Source organism: Natator depressus, chromosome 1 (genome assembly GCF_965152275.1).
Source record: "Natator depressus isolate rNatDep1 chromosome 1, rNatDep2.hap1, whole genome shotgun sequence".
NCBI classification, from domain to species: domain Eukaryota; kingdom Metazoa; phylum Chordata; order Testudines; family Cheloniidae; genus Natator; species Natator depressus.
Genome location: NC_134234.1, coordinates 221771879 through 221791881, shown reverse-complemented (window position 1 = coordinate 221791881; position 20003 = coordinate 221771879). Strand labels below are relative to the sequence as shown.

The 20003-nt window shown below is 45.0% G+C and overlaps 1 protein-coding gene and 1 long non-coding RNA gene across 2 annotated transcripts in view; one reads left to right on the top strand and one right to left on the bottom strand.

Annotated features, from left to right (window-relative positions):
* The window catches only part of DUSP16 (dual specificity phosphatase 16), an 88952-nt gene extending 72749 nt beyond the window's left edge, over window positions 1–16203 (bottom strand). Inside the window, exon 1 of the mRNA XM_074936272.1 lies at window positions 16092–16203. The gene's annotated coding sequence lies outside the window, so the exon portion shown is untranslated. The remainder of the gene's footprint in view (window positions 1–16091) is intronic.
* Window positions 421–15895, top strand: LOC141975704 (uncharacterized). The gene is made up of 3 exons (XR_012635996.1): window positions 421–473; window positions 1295–1447; window positions 15750–15895. It is a non-coding gene; the product is annotated as an uncharacterized LOC141975704 (long non-coding RNA).
* Window positions 16204–20003: the final 3800 nt, after the last annotated feature.

Here is a 20003-nt window from a genome sequence, read left to right as displayed (position 1 = left end):
TCAGTGTATACACATCACTCACTAATATAATACTAGATTATTTAAATAAAAAAAACAAACAATAGCAGGGTGGTCTGTGGAAGCTAACACAAGCACCACTGTGCCTGCTGTGACTAGAGGGCATCAGTCTCCTGGATTGAATATTTTAGAAGCACTCCAGATCACTAGTCACATATACCGTATCATTTAAAGTTTAAGTCATGTTAAAGGCAAAATTTCTCTTCCATCCGAACTAACCACATACTTATGTTCTGTACAGATGTAAACATCCAAGGATAAGTGAAGGGGGGGGGGCGGGGGCGAAGAAGAGGTAAATCATGCATTCATCAAGAAATCAATTAGTGAAGACTGATATATACATTTCCCCCCCTAAGGTGCATCTATGACACTTCTTTACAGGTGCCTGAGAGCAAGTTATTTGTGGCCTACTGTCCTTGGGCCTTAAATAAATAGAGGCCTCTCCAGATGAAGAGGTAGGCTATTTTTATGGTGTAGTATTTGAAATGCAATTCATCTGTTGGTTGCCTTTCTAAGTTTTACTGTTTAAAATCCATATCACAAGACAAGGAAAAAAATATACCGTTCCCCAAGAGCAATCACATATCTCAATTCCACATGCAGGATTTTGAATGTGCCTATTATGATGATTTAAATTGAACTAGGATTACAAAGTTACAAAAACAGTATGCTCTTAAACATAACTCCCACTCAAAGCAAGTTAGTATTAAAGTTTTCTTACATTCTCTAGTTGGACCTGTAGTATTTGCAATACTGATCCTATCAGAAATTGTATTTTCCTATACTTCCTAAAATATTGTTGGACTACATCTAATGACTACCATATATTAATTGCAAAAAACCTATGTTAAAATACCGTACCAAAGTTGGGTTTGTTTTTTTGGGGGGGAGGGGAAATACAACCTTACTCGATACCCACTAGCACAAGGCTACTAATCAGAATGAAATACCTGCCTTGTCACCAACCTAGAACCACACTCCCTATAGTTTAAAGGAACAAAGCCCAATTGTATTACAACACTCTCAAACAACATTCCATTTTAATAGCTTTTTTTTTCCTCCTTTGCCTTTGCCCACCAGCTTTCACTCTACTTTTCTTCCCCGTACTAGATCATAGTGCATCTTTTCCTGCACTGTCTGTTTCTTCTTTTCTCTCTACTTATATCACATCCTCTCTTCCTCTAAACTGTGTTCCCTACTTCTTCTCCTCCCACCCAATTCATCCCCATTATCCTAAACAGCAGCAGCAAAGTCAAACTGGCTTTATTTTTGTCAGTTTCACAACTGCCCACCTGGTTGTGGACAACCACAGAAGAAACTGGAAAGACTGAGCCATTTCCACCCCACTGAAGCTTGCTGCTGCTCAGAGTGTTGGCAGAGGCACTGAAGCTCAGTCTGCAGACATGGGAAGATAGTACTGTACATCAAGGTATACTTAATTATGTTTGCAAAGTTATCTACACAACCATAATGGCTAGAAAGCTTTGGGGAGAGGTGGGGGGAAATGGAGGTAAAAGAATGTGGTAGCAGTTTTGTTTGTGTTTTTGATTTGTTGGGAGGGCAGATGTTTTGTTTTTAATTACTGTAGCTTACATTCTGCAAAAGCGGATGGTATCTGACGGGGACGGGGGGATTGTTTAAAAACTCCTATTTTCCACAGGTAAGTAGAATTTTCAAGCCCAACTGTAGCATATGACAGCCAACTTCTGACAGCAATTAGAGACCTTTCAGGAAGGGGGGGGGGGGGAGTTATTTGCCCCCATATTAATACAAGAGAGTTTTAGGAGAGATAGAACATAAAAGCAGCAAATATTTCACTAAAAATAATGGCTGGCCCTCCTGAAAAGAGATGTTACCACATAGGACAAACAACACAGAACAAATCCACCAGTGCAAGGGATTTCTGACATAAATGTTCCAAAAATCTGTGTCCTGCCCCCCTAAGCATTGTTTATTTTCAGATACATCTCAAAACAACATTTTCTCCAACTTTAAAAGATACAACAATTCAGCAAAGAGCCTATTATACCTAAAACCCACTGACTTCAATAGGACTTGAGCACTTTGTTTCGTTAATCACAAGCTTATAATGTTTTGCTGAATTAGGGCCAGAGACAGCACTTGTCCATATTAAGGATGGACTCTTGCTAAGGAATTTTTAAAACCCCTCACCCAGACCCCCACAAAAATTGCTTATTTTAATTAAAGAATTTCAGTAACCTAAGCCTTTAAAGATTTCACCCTGGTTTAAAATGCCCTAAAGGCCATTTTTCTGGCAAAGCAGATGGAGTTCTGAAAGAAAATTTCATACTCTTTAAAATTCCCCAAACAAACAATTATGTCTCTTTAAACTAGTGTTTGCTAACAATGTCACTATACTCAGCTATTTTTAGGTGCTGCTAAGTGATGGCCTCATAAGTGCATACAACTCCAAGCAATACAACCCAGAGGTTTCTTATTAGAACAAGGGTTGGAGGCTAGCTCTCAATTGTGTCAGTGATAAGATTTCACCACCATCACCCCCCATCCTTTCCTACTCTACAACATCTTAATTATAGACTGAACATGAGACCTAAAAGCCAATGGATCAAGAAATATCCTGCCTATTTTGTGTAAAATCTGGAATATTTGTGCCACAGCTGGATTAGAAAGAGGTTAGTCATTCAATAATTTCAAAGAGAGAAAAAAATTCTCAAAATACTACATCCCCACCCCACCCCACCCCCTCTCAAGGTTTGAGTTAAAGGACATATGTGTTCTCATTTAGCAATGCAGACATTTCATACCCACCTAAATCAGATGTTGCCATACAGACTGTTTGGACAAAAGTAGCTAAATGTGCTTGGTTACTACACCATTAAATAAAGCACACAACGGACTTGCCATTAACTTTTTTGTCCCTTAACAGGCAGAGGTCATTAATAACTCATAACATTGTTAGAGACAAACAAAATACCTAAACTTCCCCATTGCTTTTCTATAGGTTTCATCTCAACAAAAGCAGCTGATAGAATATTACTGTGCATTTCCTCATACCAGAATAGGTCACACCTGCACTGTGTTGTCAAATCGTACCACGTTGGTTCACTGGGTAAAAGATTTAAGGGCTACTCAAGTTTGTCCAAAAAACAAAAACAAAACAAAAAACCAGCCACCACCACACACAAAACAAAACAAAGAAAGCCACTGGGTTATGTTGTTTAGGCCCAAAACGTGTGTCTCGCTTAATCGATACAATCTCACCCCCCACCCCAAGGCAAAACTTTTTCAAAGTGCCTACTGCTCTACAGTATGAATAGCTGATTTGCCATTTGTCTTCTGCTATTCTGGATTTGATCTTTGGACTGTTATATGGAACTCACAATATGTTAAGCCTCTGTGCTAAGACTGGGCATCTATATTTTCTCTTAAATGTTTTTCTCCCTTGCTCAGCAGTCAGGACAGCTTTATGAGTTACTTGAGAAGGGAGTAGTTTTGGTTTGGTTTTTTTTTTAAACTGAGTTCATGTTTATACTATTTGCTCTAACCATTTTATTTGGAAGATACCTCTAATTTTCTCCAATTTTAGTGCAACTCTTCCAATGAGGGCAATTAATGTACTGATGAGGAACATACCTACCACTACCAAAGGAAGATTTTGGAGGGAGGGGGCACAAGTCAAATCTAACTCTTTTCTCCAAACTATTTTGGTAATCAGACAAAAGGCTGAAAACCTTCAAAAACAGATTCCCCAGGATCATTACAAAATCCAGAATGGACAATGAACGTAGTGCTCTTCAAAAATATTCTGGAAGGCACCATATGTTTTTCAACTCTGTCGTCATCACAAGGGAAGTTGATTGTTCCAAGGCAAAATTTTAAAGTTCTGGCTCTTAAGAAAAAGTGAGAAGGCAGCACAATGAGTAAGCAGGTTTAACTGACAATATGTGGATGACACAATGAAGTGAGGTGATATTTCTGGGAAGTGAAAGGAAGCATAAATGTTCCTTCACCACCCCTTCTGGTCTGGCTCCTCTTCAAATAAGAAACATTGAGCCTAGAAGACCAAAATCCAGCATGAATGGAAGCTATTGGATTGACAGCTCTACAGGAAGTCAGGCAGCTTCTTAAATATCAATTGTGATGACTAAATTTAAGCTGTTCTTAAAATTTTGGCCCTAACGTACTTTGTAATTTTAAAATACTTTTAACAAGAGTAATAGGATAATACTAGGATACTGTTTTGCTGGCCATGCTCTTTTGCTCTGGGAAGTATCTATTCCTAAATTTACTTGTCTATTCGTTGTTGTGTTATGGTCTAAGTGGGGTAAGGCGGAGACATCAACTTTTAAATCAAGTGTAGCTGCAGCTAGTTTTTCTTTTAGCAATTGGTTGCATTGAATTCAAAGGTGGAAGGAGGATGACGAAAGTATCATTAAGCACATCTACTTTTTATAGAATTATTTCTCGTTAACTGATGTCTCTTTATACAATTTGAATTAGAGTGCAATTTAGATTTTATATAGTACCTTTCATATATTCCAAATAAGCATTACAGTCATAAACTGAAAATTGGTAGCATGGTTGATGTTTAGGGAAACACTGAAGTCATAACAGGATCTTAAACAGTTCTCACACACAACCTTCAGAATTAGAACCTGTTTCAATGGGGAAGAGAGCAAGTTAGTCAGAACAGTCAGATTTATCCTAGACTGTTAGAATAATAATTCTATTAAGATGATGTTGAAGTAAAAAGAAAAAACAGTACAGATTTTAAGCATAGAAGTTTCTGGTTATCAGGGAATAAGGTACAGATTATCAAGGGGTGCGAAATTCAGTTTAGGAACGGGTGGCGTAAGGAATACATAATCTGCAATCTCTCCGATTGGGGGTAAAAGTTTAACAGGTCGAAGTACAGACATTGAGATATGGGGGTATGTTGTTCATATAATGGCTATGTTCAGGTGTGGAGTATAATGAGTGGATACGATGATGAGGATGGATTTACCCTCATTTGGTGGGATTTAATGTTCAGTGAGTTTATGGTTCCAGTTCATATGGTCCAATGGAAAAAGCCTCCCAGTCCCTTTCCCATAGTTGATGCATGATGTCGTACCGGCTCACACCTCCTGGTACTGTTGGTGGCCGGTGATGTGTTCGATGTATATGTCCCTGGACCATCAGATGGTGTCCGCACGAGCCGTGTATAGCGTCGACTGATCCCACAGGTCCACAGCACACGCTCGTTGCTGGGGTCCCAAGCGCCCAGGGTTCCGACGATTAGGGCATCCATCTGCACCTCGTAACCCTTCGCTCTCAGGGTGTTGGCCAGGGGGGCGTATTTTTCCAGCTTACGAGCTCGGGCTTCATGGAAGGCCGGGGTCCTGTTCTCAAAGGAGACATGACGTCGACGAGGATGATCTTCCTCTGGGCCTCGTCGGTGACGACCACGTCAGGTAGCAACTGGCTGTCAGTACCGGGGATGGTGCAGTACGTGGCGACGGCTTTCACCAGGCGGTTCTGGGTGGCGTTGTGGCGCAGCTGCCAGGCTCTGGAGTGGGGCTTGCAGCTGCACAGGACGTGGGGCAGGGTCTCGTTGGAGTAGCTGCACTTCCTGCAACGCTCGTCTCGGTTCCCGTGGCGGACGGCTCCATTGAGCGGGACGCAGTTGAGCCGGGCACGGTGGATGAACCGCCAGTCGGCAAGACGGGTGAAGCCACCCCCGGTGAGGAAGTGGTTGCTGGCGTCCCACCTGCTGATCAGTTCGAAGGCTCTACCCTGGTCCAGTTTACACTTCAGGGTTTCCATGTACAGTGAGTGGATGGCTGCCTTCAGGGTCCCCTCCAGCATGCCCCTGGTGCTCGGGGTGACAATGGTGTTGTCGTTGGACCTGATCTGCAGCACCAGGACTCCCAGCTCCTGGCGCTCCTCGCACCACTCCCAGCGGCAGCTGATGCGCTTCCCCAGGCAATGTGTGGCATTGCGAGCGCGGGACCACAGTGAAGCGATGTCGCGCCCGTCCCTTCCGAATTCGCCATCCAGGAAACCGCTCTGGAAGGTGGCGGTGTCTTGGTTGAAGGGGGCTCTGCCGATCCACTTCTTTGTTGTGTCATGGAGGGTGTTTGCCGTGATGTTCCTTACCATGGAGTCGGGACACATCAGCATGCGGAAGGCGAGGGTGATCACCGCGATGTCACACAGGTCGCCCATGTGGGGGACATTGGCACCACCATGCCTGTGGGTGACGTAGACCAGCTCATTGCTGGCTCTCTGGGAAAGGAACAGCCACTTCTTCACCAGCTGCCAGACGATCTTGTCTGCCTTGTTGAGGGGCACCTTCGCCATGGCAGATCCCTTTAGGACAAATGAGATGCGGGGGATCAGGAAGGTGTTCAAGGCGTTTATCTTCTGCCACGGTGCTAGCAGGGAGGCGTCAATCTTGGTGGCATCCTGCAAGATCTCCTGGATGGTGTCCTCGGGTGTCTGCTGGACACGGAAACCCGTCGGCGTGCCGAGGTGCTGGTACACCTGCCCCTCTGCCAGGGGGATGATGGGCTCGCCCTGGATCTGGAACCCTGTCGTCTGCACTGAGTCCCTTTTGCTGCCGTTGATGTGGAGAGTTGCGCACTTCTTTGCATTGAAGCGGAGCCCCATCCAATCGGCGGCTTGACTGGTGGCATCTAGCATACGTTGGAGGTTCTCTGGATCATCTGCAGTCAGGACCAGGTCATCCGCATGAGCCAGGATGTTCACCCTCTCACCGTGGAGATTGAAGCCATCTGTGCCATTGGAGATCGCTCGCAGGAATGGCTCCATGGCGAGGTTAAAGATGATGGGGCTGAGGGGACAGCCCTGCTTAACTCCGCTCCCGATCGGGATCTCGGCGGTCTCCCCTTTGACCGAGCGAATGGTGGTGCTGCATCCCTCGTACACCTCTCGGACCACACAAAGGAACTTCGCTGACATCCCAAACTCCTGGAGCGTGGCAAAGATGTAGTGGTGGGGCATGGACCCAGAGGCGTTAGCCAGGTCGAGCCACGCTACCATGCACTGCCTCCGCACCCTTCTGGCTGTTTCAATGGTGGTTTGGAGGACAAATTTGTGTTCATAGCAGCCCTCGCAGAACATGAAGCCTTTCTGGATGGAGCTGATGGCTCCCCTGCTCACCGACCACTCAGTGATCCTCAACGCCAGGCAGCTGGCATAGAGCTTGTACATCGTGGAGCAGAGGGAGATGGGCCGCCAGTTGCTGGGGTCATCCCACTCGCCCTTCTTGTACACCAGTACCGCCATGGCCTTCTTCCAGGAGCTGGGAGTCTGGCAGAATCGCTTGCACTGGTTGAAGACCATGGCGAGGACCAGGCAGCCAGGATCTCGCTTTTTCAGGAGGCTGTAGGGGATGCTGTCTTTCCCAGGAGCTGTGTTTTTTGTTTTTGAGAGTCTGGCCATCACTTCCTTGGGCGTATAGTCAGTTTCCAGGACACCTGCTTCGTCGACATGGGGCGGAGGCACTCTGGACGCTGCACGTCATTCTGGGCTATGCGGTTGAATACATCCTTGAAGTAGCTGTAGACACTCTCAGATGGGATCATGCAGTAGAGCGAGGGCCCGTCTAGGATCTCCCTCATGGCCTTGGTTGCCCGGTACAGCTTTTGGATCCTTGAAGCCGCTACTGGATCATAGCGGCAGCTGGCGTCTCTACTTCTGCTCCCCTGGTGGTGGTGTTGTGGTTTGCAGCAGGCGTTCTGTGGGCAGGCGGGGCGTTCTCCTGGTTCGAACTTCTCCTGGGAGCGATTTCTGCAGACAGTTCTTGTGTGAGCCTGTCTATGAGGAGGTCGAAGTAGTCAAAGGAAGCTGCCACTTGTAGCTCCTCGGTCCAGCCCTCACCATCGGCTGCTGGCCCTCATGGTCCTCAACCTCGTCTGGTGCAGGCTCAAAACCTGCGTGGTCGGCCTGCCATCTATCTCATGGGTCAGGATTCCCTTCGGTTGGGTGCTGGGGCGGGATCTCTGGCGGGATGCTGGTGTTGCTAGTGGTCGGAGAGACGCAGTCTGGCTCGGAGGTTGCTGGGACACCGCTGATCCTTCTATGAGTGGCTGCTGCCTGGGCGGTTGCTGCTGGAGTGTGAGATCTCCTGTAGGCAGTGTCCTGCAGAATGGACTTGGGGGCCGAGCTGGGCCGTCTGGCAGTGAAGGCCTGGTGCTTTGCTGTGGCTGCAGGGCTGGTTCCTCCAGTAACGTCTGGAGTTTGTAGGGCGATCTGGGGCATGGTGCTGGCTCCTCCGGTGGCTGGAGCTCGCAGGGCGGTCTGAGGCTTGGCACTGGCTCCTCTGGCTGCTGGAGATCGTAGGGTGGTCTGAGGTGTGGCTCTGGCGCCTCCGGCGGTTGGAGTTCACAGGGCGGTCTGAGGGGCAGCGCTGGCTCTTCCGGCGACAGGATCTTGAGCAGCTATGCACGGTGGGGCACTGATCCTTCTGGGGACAGGGACATGCTGGACAGGTGGCAAGGTAGCACTGAGTCGTCTCATTATGGAGATTTGCTTGGCGACATGAGAGGGTGAGACGGGCCTCCTGCTGGCGAGGACCTGGGTGAAGTTCCCCGAGGCAGCTGGTATCTTCTCGATCGCAGCATCCCGTTCCGCTGGCCTGGCGACAGGGGCAGGCTTCTTGACAGGGGCAGGCTTCTTGCAAGGTCGCTTTTCTTTGTTGAGGCTCAGGAGCAGCGGCCCGGCGCACAGCAGGAGGGCTGGGAGCCAGGGCAGGAGACTGTTTTTCCCTTGAGGCGTTTCCTGCAGGCGACTTGGTGCGTCTTGCATTGCTTCTGCGTCTCGAAGGGCAGGCTGCAGAGGGCACAGCTGAAGGCGACCCCGCTTGCTGTGGCATCTCTTCAGGTGCCTGGTGACGCCACCGAGGAGATGGAAGCTTTGGGGCGGAGAGCAGATGGGGCAGATGAGCATGTCCGCAGCGAGGGGATACTGCAGGTAGATGGTGTCCTCATTACCTTGCAGCAAGGGGGTTCCAGCATCATCAGCGGTATCACTGGCTGGTTCATCCTGGTGTGGGCGGGTAGGGTCAAGAGGTCCTGCTGGGGGCTCAGCAGCGTCTTACTTACAGACACCCAGAGCCAAGCAGGACCTTAACATCTTATCTGAAACGTGGCACTAAACTTGCCCCCAACCCTACCTCTCCCCCATGCATAGTACATTGCAATATCTTCATTGGCCTGAAACCCAAATCCTGGCATGAAACAGGAGCCTTTCAAACCAGGAGTGAATTATACAGATCAGTCCAAAAACAAAAAAAAAAATATTAGCAATAGGATGTTGCTATTCCAGTAATTAATAGTGATTTAGCCTTAAACAAGCCTTACTATAAAACTACTTCATTTTTCTTCAATTTTTCCTTACAGAATCTAATTTATCAGGAGTAAGGGGGGGGGGGGAAGCTGCCTACAAATTCTCTCCTATTTTGAGAGCAACATCTATTCTATCCATGCAGAGCCAAAGCCTTCTAATCCAGCAGGCTGAATACATACTAGTCATTCAAACCCAAGAATGTGTGCATAAAAGGAATTTCATTCAATTAGTCTCTGTTGTCCTCTTCATTTTATGCTCTCTGCAAAAGTTCTCAGTCACATGTTGCTACCATTTAGCACTCAGGTCAATCTTTTTGCCTCCCATCACCACTAAATACTATAAAACATTGAAGACAAATATGCAAGAGCATTTAAATGAAAGACCATATGTGCAGAAACACATTAAACTATAATTTAGTCACTAAACAGCCCCATTTCACGCACAGAGCAAAATGAAATACAGCACAATGAAACTAATTATCAATAGTTTGATCTCAACATTACGAGACCTTGTCCAGTAGTTTAGGGCTGAAATTTGACCTAACTTAAAATAGTTATAGTTTTATGGAGAATGTCTTTCATATTCTAATTTTTGTAGGTTATCATTCAATATTTTAAATGAGATTTATCATAAGAAATCAACAGGCTGTATTTTGTACTATCATTTTATCTAGAAAAATTAAAACTATTATGTGAGAGGAGATGGAACAAAAACAGATCAATATTTGTTGCACGTAAAAAGAAAACTGAGAAAGTCTTACCTTAAACGTGAAATATTATAAACAAAAGGGTGTGAAAACACATTTGAAAGAACCTATGTGTAGGGGGTTTAGTCAAGTCACTGAAAAAGGATCATCAAAACTATATCTACCCAATCTGTTATATAACAACTCTAATATTGTGTCTGAAGAGAAATGTTTAAAAAGTTTGCTGAAGGTGCACGGCTCGTGTTGTGTCAAATAAAGGCATAGATTTAACTAAGGATTTCCTCAGCTAAAGCACCCTGTTCACCAATTAATTTGGCATATTTATGGACCATAAATGCTATAGCTAATGATTCAGTTAGTTCACACAGTGTGAGAGAAGAAAAATCAGAAGAACTGCAGTGTGTGGGACTGGGAAGATGGAGGAAAGGTAACAAAACTAAGAAAGGATCATTCTGCCTACCTCACTGCACCTCACAAGTTTAAAAAAAGATACAACCACACAGTGCAGTGTCACAGCAAACCTTCTAGCACCAATGGCAACTTTCTTTCGCTCTCTCTTCCCTGCTTCTCTAGCCTGCCCAATTATTTCACTTTGTTTCTAAATTGCAGGAGCATTTCATAGGGACACAAAATGGAACGAAGCCAATCCTCTCAGAGCCAATTCTGAGTAGGTCAGTCTTGGCTCAGTAGCAGACTACAGAGTGCAGCAGGAGACGCAAGGCCTTGCCCCCCCTCTTTCCTCCTCTAGATGCCAACTTGCTTCTGGCACTGAGGAAAAATAACTTACTGGTGGCCAACAAGGTCACCACTAGAGATGCCAGCAGCTGCCAACAAGCCATATCCCTAAGCAAACTAAGAGATGCTCTGACTAAACTACAGAAATTTATAAAGGATGGAGCCAAACTGTCCCTTAAAATACGTTTCCTTTTCTTCAGACGTTAAATGAAAGTTCTAGAGAGCCCAGAAGACCAAAAATGTCTATCCAAAGATACAGCAAGGTCAGCAGTAGTGGGAACATCCCTAGCCCAGCAATGCGCTTCAACTCAGAACCACCTCTAGTAGTGAAGGCAGTTCAGATTCCAGGCCTGTTTCTCCACTCTGCTGCACCAGTTGTATCCTGGTAACTTTACTGAAATAAATGGGGCTACACTATTATATAACTGATGTAATAGATTGAGGATTTGGTCCTTCAAGTATCTACTAGAAACATGACAAAGACCACTCACTCACACTTCACCCACCTCAGAGAGATGGCAATGACTTCCAAACATTACTGTCCTCAGCTGGGTTGAAACCAGAGCCAGACACAAGAGGCTTTATATCAGAGTGTCACCCAATAGCCACATCTTTTGATCCCAACTTTTATTCATGCAGGAGGACTATGCAGACTTATACACATGCCACACGTGTGTTAGGCCAACAATTAATAGTCATAAAAAATGAATTTGCCATTTTCTGATGATCAGTTTACTCAAAGTATTTCTCTTCATAGAGCTCATGGAATGCAAAGACACTTTCTGATATTTGCATATTCCACACAAGCAACTCTCTATCTCAAACATATTAAATGCACTCCAGAACTCTTGGGGGGGGGGGGGGGGGAAATGATCTTCTACTCTAACATACAGAGACATGCTACTTCCTACACAAACATCTAGAAAACCAGGGCATGGCCAGGCAACACCCAACAAAATAGCCACAAGGACGCAAGAGATTTAAAAATAAAAAATAGAGACAGACACGAGCTAGATTATACCCTTGGGATCGGCATACTAAGGGGCCCCTCTGTACACAATCCATGTGGCTCGTGGGACAGAACGCAGGTTTTTTCACTGTGTAGTAGGGGAGGGTATGTGCAAATTCTGACCCCCCAACCCACTGGTCAAACTCCCCCAGTAGAAGAATACAGAGGGAATTCAGATACTCTCCTACATGGAATTTTCTGGTTCCTATATGGGCATTTTCATAAAGGCATCTGATCTGGCCCAATCTCATTGTTGGACAAGATGTTTCTCAGTTTATTGTTTTTTTTTAAGTAGTCCAAATGAATTATTTGGCGGGGCGGGGGGAAGAGAGTTATGTTCTGTATCCCCTCTTAGAAGAGGAAGCTGCTGATCTGACCTACCTTAAAATCAAAAGGTGTACTGACAGCCTGGGACTTATGACTTAAAGGTGACAATGCCACCCCCTGCCAGGACCTGTCTCCCTCAGAAATGCACTTATTTTAGCTTGCCTTACTTCATTTAGCTCTGCTCTGGGGCTAGTTGCTCCCTTGGTTATATGATTTTAAAAAAACAACAAACAACAACAACAACAACTAATAAACCAAGCCACACGAGTAACTAAGGAAGATAACTCTGAACCAGTACACCTGGTGTGATCTTGATTCGCCCTAGCAACCTCCATGGTCTGTCATGTGATTTGTCCACTTGTGGTGGTCAGCATTCAGGGCAATGCCCATGATTTCCCACTTGTTAGTACAGCACGAGGCAATAATGGAGTGAAAACTGGCCTCCCCAGCCTCGGTTTCCTGGTGAGCACCGTCAAACACTAGTTTTGCAATCACACAATACAGTATGGGGCACATCACTAATTAACCACTCTTCTCAAAATGCAGCATGGGGATGCACGGGACCGAGTATAGACAGAGAAATAATTTAACAGAATACCCTAATGGTGCAATGAGCTGTGTCAGGGCAGAATCCCAAGTCCTAGAGCTCATTTCAGGATCAGAACCTAGGGAGGGAAATGATCCGTTTCTTTTGCCATTTGGTAGGGTTTACATGGAACCGGAGGTGGGGAAGCCACTTCTCATCTTCAGCCTGAGGGCAAAGGTACTGGCCACTCACCATAGCCACAATTTTTAAGTGCAGGTCAGTATCGAGCCTTATAGCAGTAAAACACAACATTTCACTTGTCCACACCAGGTTTTTGTTTGCTTGGCAACAGGATTTTGCCTCACCTGCAGGTACAGGAGCCTGAAAATTAGCTGGAATTAGTTTATCAGCTGGACAGTACATTTGAGACATAATAAGGCTTCCAGAGATCCTAAAGGGACCCTAAATTAGCCCTCCAAAGCCTTAGTGAGCTGAATTATTTAGATTGAGAGAAGAAGGAGCATATTCTGCTCTTGGTTACACCAGTATATATCCAGAAACTTTACTTGGCTCCATTCACCCTGCATACCGCCAGCTTCTGCTGGAAGAAACTGAAGCACAGGGTTCTCACGGCAGAAAGCATGTTTGGTGCTGGAGTTTACAGTTGCATAGGGGAGCTATAACCACAACTCCACCAAAGGGCCTGTGACTGACAATGATCAGAAAGTGCGTTGTTTTGGCTGGACATCCAGTGTACCCAGCAGTTGTAGCACATCCCCTCACAGATGGGCTCCTATGGAAGGTTAAAACTACTTTCTACCAAGGTCCAATGCCCCTGCTAGGATAGACATCCCCACTGGACCAAGAGTGTGCACTTCACGCAATCAGAGATGAATCAAGCCCATTTACTTCCACAGTTGCACCAGAGTAACTATGGACTGATTTTGTCCCAATACTTCCGCTTAGAAACAGAAAACTGGACCCGTCAAAGATATTTATTTTGAGTAAAAAAAAAAAAACCAAAAAAAAACCCAAACACCCCACAAAACCCTGATCTAGAGAAGGAATAAAGTACACTGGATTTTTAGAAACTTGCACGGTCTTTTTAGACATTAGCACATTTAACATTAACTCCGCCCCACAAAATCCTGCTGCTGTCACCTAGAACTTACACTTCCTTCTCCATTACTTTTGCTGTATTTAAGAAAACACACTCACACTCACTCTATCCGGATACGTGCAAGCACCACTGTAATATGAAGCTTACTGCATAGAATATATTAAACCTCTTGCAAATTTCTATTTTTGTATGGAATGTCTGCTACCACCACCAACAAGCATATCTGGTCATTATATGAACTCTTTGGGATAGCATATTCTTTAAAATTGTCTCCAGTTTCTAAAAGCTGAAGGGGGGGGCATGGGGGGGGAGATTCCTCCTGATTCCTCCCACCACCACCACCACCAAAAAACCTCTATATGCTTTTTAAACATACACACTTCCCTCATATTTCATCTCAGGAATAGACTTGTGAACGCTCCAATTTCAAGTGAGCCAGCAAGGTGAACACCAACCACACAAAGAAATTAATCCTTAACATTTCTCCACCCTCCCCAAAAATACACCCATTTAAAATCCAACTCCTGCTTGTTCAGTTGTCACTTCATAAGTCTGTGTCCACCAAACCATATGCTGCCAGGAACAGAAACACATTCTAAAAGCAAGATCACCAAAAAACCACAGAGAGAAACTGAAAACATCTTTTCAGTGAGAAACAGCTCAAAATGCCTCCAGGAAGTTTAAAGTGTGCATATATATTTATGTTATAATGGATATACACCGAATGTCTGAGCAACAATTAGCCATAGCTGAAACAGTAAAATGTAGTAGCGATGCCCCTTTCATCTGGCGGGTGGGGGAAGATGAAGAGAAAGAGAGGGACAAGAGAACACATGTATAATCAATTTGAACTGCAATAACGTACAAAAACATATTACGTTTTTTGTTTGTTTGTTTTTTTTTTTACAGCTTAGTGCCCTTCATCTTAGCTGTAGTTTACTAGTGTTGAACACTGAAAACACCACTGCTGGTCAGGTTATGCAATAGACTTGTCACATACACCTTATTCAGCACATGTTGATGTGTGGAGGTGTTTCCTTCTCCCAGGGCTTCTTAAAACATTCAGAAAAAGATTCCAGGGAGGGCTTGAAGTAATATAAAACACCAATCAAGCTCGTTATAAAATCACTATATTTAAAATGGAATCAAGGTAACGTTTCACAGGTAATTTTTTTTTTAAGATTCTACATCAACCTCCATTTTGTTGGCTTGCTTACTTAAAATATTTAGTAAAGTTCAAGGCAGTACTTTCACTCATTTTTAAAGTTTTGGATAGTACTGTAAAACAAGATGATTTTTTTTAAAAACTTCATTGTTTTAAATAATTAAAAACATTTGAAATCATGAATTCAAATTACTGTTTACTAAATTTGAAAGGGTCAGAAGCACTTATTGTTCCTGGAAGCAAAAACAAAAAAAAAGTCAACAAATTCCCAAAACAGCCCTAAAAGGTTGTTTTATTTAATACACATTAATGTAAACAAACGACCTAATTTTTTGCTTGTTTTAAAAATCATGTTTTTTCCCTCCTCACACAAAAGGAAGCCCTGCTTTCTCTCTCTGTCCCTCTCCTTTAAAATCTGGGATTTAAGACAGGTGGCTATGTACTTTTTCCAAAGGTGAATTTAAAAACAAACCAAACCAAACCACACACAACCACAAAACAGCTTGCAGTGTTTAAGAGAATCAAAACCCCACAACAGTTAGGATCTGGTACTTTTTTAAAGCCTAAAAAGTGTCTCTCACCGGCAGCTCATCTGTCCCCCCTTTCTTCCCATATGAGGTGGGGAAGGGGACTGCCAGGGCCAGATAAACAAACCTTCCAATAAAAAAAGAATGGGGGGGGGGGAATAAAAGGATTGTGGGGAAGATGAGGAGAGAGCATGGAATAATACCATAGCCCCATCACTATTAGGAGCTTCCACCACCTTCCCTCACCCCAATTCACTGAACTGCTATCTCCCTCTTCTCCTAGGGCCTACACGCTGAAACACACACAGACCACCACCAAAAGAACACAAGTCAAGAAAACTACAAAGCAAAACACTGGGGAAGAGGAGCAACCCACCTCGGAGATCTTAAAGATCGCTTGCAAAGAGATCACAGATCGCATCTCCAGCCCACCCTAGAGTGGTGTCCCTATCGCACTGGAGCTAAAGAGGGGGTGACCTTTGTTTGTGCGGGGCTGCCCCTAGGAACCTGGGGAGAAAACTCCCCCAAACCCTTTTGCCAGCCCCCTCCTTCCTCTACTTTCTTTTCAACACTTACTCCCCCCCCCCCCCCGGTTTGTTTCCTGGAGAAGGAAAAAAAAAGTTACCACCAGCTTCTTCGCTGCTGGAGCTGCTGCCAGACCCAACTTTCTCTCCTTCCAGCCGCTGGGAAGCTCCAGGCTGTTCTTCTTCTTTAAAACTTTATTCTGATCTATTTAAAGGGGGGGACGGGGGGGGGGAAGGAGGAGAGAGAGGAAACGTTTGGATCTTTTCTCCCCCCCCCCCCCCCTCCTCCAGATGGCTTGAGAAAACGAAGGGGGGGAAGAAGAAGAAAAAAAGCTGCGAAGGGAAAAGAAAGTTTAAAAGGCTGAGGTTTCCAAAAGGAACCACACAATTACTAATAAATGGCTAGAACAAACAGACACAAGGAGTGGGGGGGGGGGTGGGGGAGAGAGTTTTGCTGGTCAGTAAACTTCAAGCTGCTGGGATGAGGTCATTGGTGTAAAAATAAAGAGATGGCGTCATTTGAAACCAATCCCAGTGAATGAACTCAGCCGGTGGGGGGGGGGGCAGAGGAGCAGGATAAGGAGACAGCAGCAGCCACCTCTGGCAAAGCAGCCCCGACTCCTCTCTCTCTCCCTCTCCCTTCCCCCCCCCAACTCTGCTGTGTCTCCCCCCCCCCCCCCAGGACATGCTTGAAGTGAACCTAATGCTGGTGTCACGGCAGTGCTGTCTGGCTTTTTTCTCTCGGCTTGAAAGGGGGCGGGATTCACATTTCTTCCCCTTGGACTCCTGTTTGAATACTTGGTTTCTGAGGCAGCCCCTGGGAGGAGCCTGGAGAGCCGCGATACAATGAGGCAGCTATTCAAATGAGTTGCGGCTGCTCCTCTCCCTCCCTCTTTCCCGCCTCCTTTCCTGGCTATCTCTCCATCCTTCCCTTCTCACTCCTACCCTCTTCCCCAGCCCCTGCCTTCTCCTTTCTTCTCTCCCTTTGCTTCTCCTGCCCGCCTCCTGCTCTCCCTGCCTCCCCTGTCTCCTTCCTCTTCTCTCTCTCTCTCCTGGGCTTTATCTAGCCCCTTCTCCATCCTTCTCTGTCTCCCTTTCCCGCCCTCTCCCTCACAGGCCCCTTGAAACCAACCCTGCTAAGTGTCAGCTGGGCCATGTCTACACTAGGGAAGTTTATCACCAGCCCCAGCCCCAATTCAACGGTACCCTTAACACAAGCAGGAGCCCTTGTATTATATGCTCACAACACCCCTGTAAGGCGGGGACTGCTATTAAGCCCATCATAGAGACGAGGAATGGAAATAGTAAGGGTATGTCTACACTTAAAACGCTGCTGCAGCTGTGGTAGTGTAACACTGTAGACACTACCTACGCTGACGGAAGGGGTTCTCCTGTTGGCATGGGTAATCCATCTCTCCGAGAGGCAGTAGCTAAGGCAATGGAACAATTCCTCTGTTGACCCTAGTGCTGTTTACACTGGGGGTACGGTTGGTATAGCTACATCTCACCGGGGGTGTGAATTTTTCACACCCCAGAGAGATGCAGCTATCCCGATGTCCGTTCTTCGTGTAGATCAGCCCTAAGTCATTTGCCCAAGGTCACACATGAAGTCAGTGGTGGAGCAATGAATTGAGCCCAAACGTTCCCAAATCCTAAACCAGTGCCCTAACCACTGGGCCATGCTCAGGAACCCTAGTCCTGCTCTACACTAGGATATTAGGATGGTATAACTACGTCACTCAGAGGTGTAAAAAATCCACACCCCTGAGCTACACAGTTCAACTGACCTAGCCCCTGGTGTAGACAGCGCTAGATTGACAGGAGAATTCTCCCACTGACCTAGCTACCATCTCGTGGGCAGGTGGATTACCTATGCCAACAAGAGAATCCTTCCCATCAGTGTAGGTAGCGTCTTCACTGAAGCACTACAGCAGCACACTTGTGCTGCTGCAGCATTTTAATTTGAATTAGTAGACAAGCCCCTAGTGTAGACAAGGTGGTGTAGACATTGGTTCAATGGGACTACTCATGGAGTACAAGTACAACTCAGCATGAACAAGGATCAAGCCCTAAAAGGGGGAATTAATTACCCCTCCCTTTTCTGTTCATTCTTCACATTTTTTAAACTAATTGTTTTATTGTGACACAGGTCCCAAAACAAATTCAAAATAACCTCACGGTACACTGCACACTGTGCTAGATAAATGATAACTCATCATAATTGTTCTCCCTGGCAATAATCGCTTCAGGTGACTTTTCAAAATGTGTACTTATCAATTTAAAATGGTTTTACATCAAATTATAAGTAAAACAAAAAAATAGCCACAAGGCTCCTGGTCCCTCAGCTGACTTCCCAGTAGAGCATCCTTGTGTCTGCAGGGAGCCCTTTTGACATCGTTGCAAGATCAGGGCCAAGATCTTAGAAATACTTTTCTTTAAAGAAAAATTCCTTATTTAAAACAACAACAATAAAACCTTGAGGAAAAGAAATTGAAAGTTAAGCTGGAACATCTAGATATACTTTTTATATCACACAAAGTAATTACACATCACGCCTCTGCTATATCAACAGATGGAAAACCTGCAGATATCACCTGCTCTGATGATCAAAACCCCCACAAGACACCTTTCAAGATCCAAGGGTCCTACACATGCCTATCACCATGTGTAGTGTACCTCATCCAGTGCACTAAATGCCCCAGTAACAACTATGTGGGTGAAACCGGACAATCACTATGCTCTCGAGTGAATTCGTACAGAAAAATAATAAAAGACAAAACCACCATATCACTCATGGGTGGACACTTTTAACAAAACAATCATTCCATATCTGACCTCTCAGTCCTCGTCCTCAAATGAAACCTGTGCAACAGATTCAAAAGATAAGCCTGGGAACTTAAATTCATAACTCTCCGAGACACCAAAAATCATGGTCTTAATAAAGACACTGGATTTACAGCTTATTACAACAATTTGTAACCTACTAACCCTCCCTTGTCCTATGACGGTAGAGATGTTAACTGCTCATTTCACCTTTGAATGGTCTCTTGCAACATTGATTCAATTAGATAAATTCATGGAGAGTAGGTTGATCAATGGACAAGATAGTCAGGGACTCTACCCCATTCTCTGGTTGTTCCTGAACCTCTGACTGCCAGAAGCTGGGACTGGATGACAAGGGATGTACCACCAGGTAATTGCCCTGTTCTCTTCATTCTCTCTGAAGCATCTGGCACTGGCCTCTGTTGGAAGACAAGACATTGGGCTAGATGGACGATTGGTCTGACCCAATATGGCCATTCTTATGTTCTTAAAAAAAATCAACAGTAGTGCCTAATTTATCTTCTATTATACTGAAGCACCAGCTTTGTATGGTCCAGGTTGAGCAGCAGGTTCTGTTTAGAGGTAGATACTTCTAAGTACTCTAAAATCTGCATGCTTACTTGGATTGTCTTGAAACTTTCAGTGTCTCTTAGGGATGCTTAGTAGTGTTAGTGGTCCAGACTTGGGGGGTCATTTGAGCAAGGTGTTCCTGAGATAAAGCCCCTGAAAGAACAGCATTTTACAAAAACTATTGGTTCTTCTAAGTTATAATGCTTTTTTTGCACACATCTGGGCTCCAAATATGTCTGATTGTCCCCCAACTGATTTCAGTTACTTGACATTTATCTCACTAGCACTTGCCACTGCCCCTTTGGGGAAGCAATATTGAAAATGTTATTGACCATAGAATTTAGCTCTTGAGAACAGTACATGCTAAAACTCATGAATCAAAGACATTGAATGTGCGTGTGCAGGAAGACTACAGCAAGATGCTTTCCAGGCAGCCTGAATGTTGCTACTGTTTGCTTCTGTTAAGGGTTTGGGTTTTTCACTTTGCACTGCAAATTTAGAAGAGGCTCTAACTATTTTCTGAAAGATAATAAATACCACAATGTACAATAAACAATGTAACTGAGTCAGGGGGTTCCTGATACGCAGTCCCCTTAACATGAGATGCTCATAACATTTTT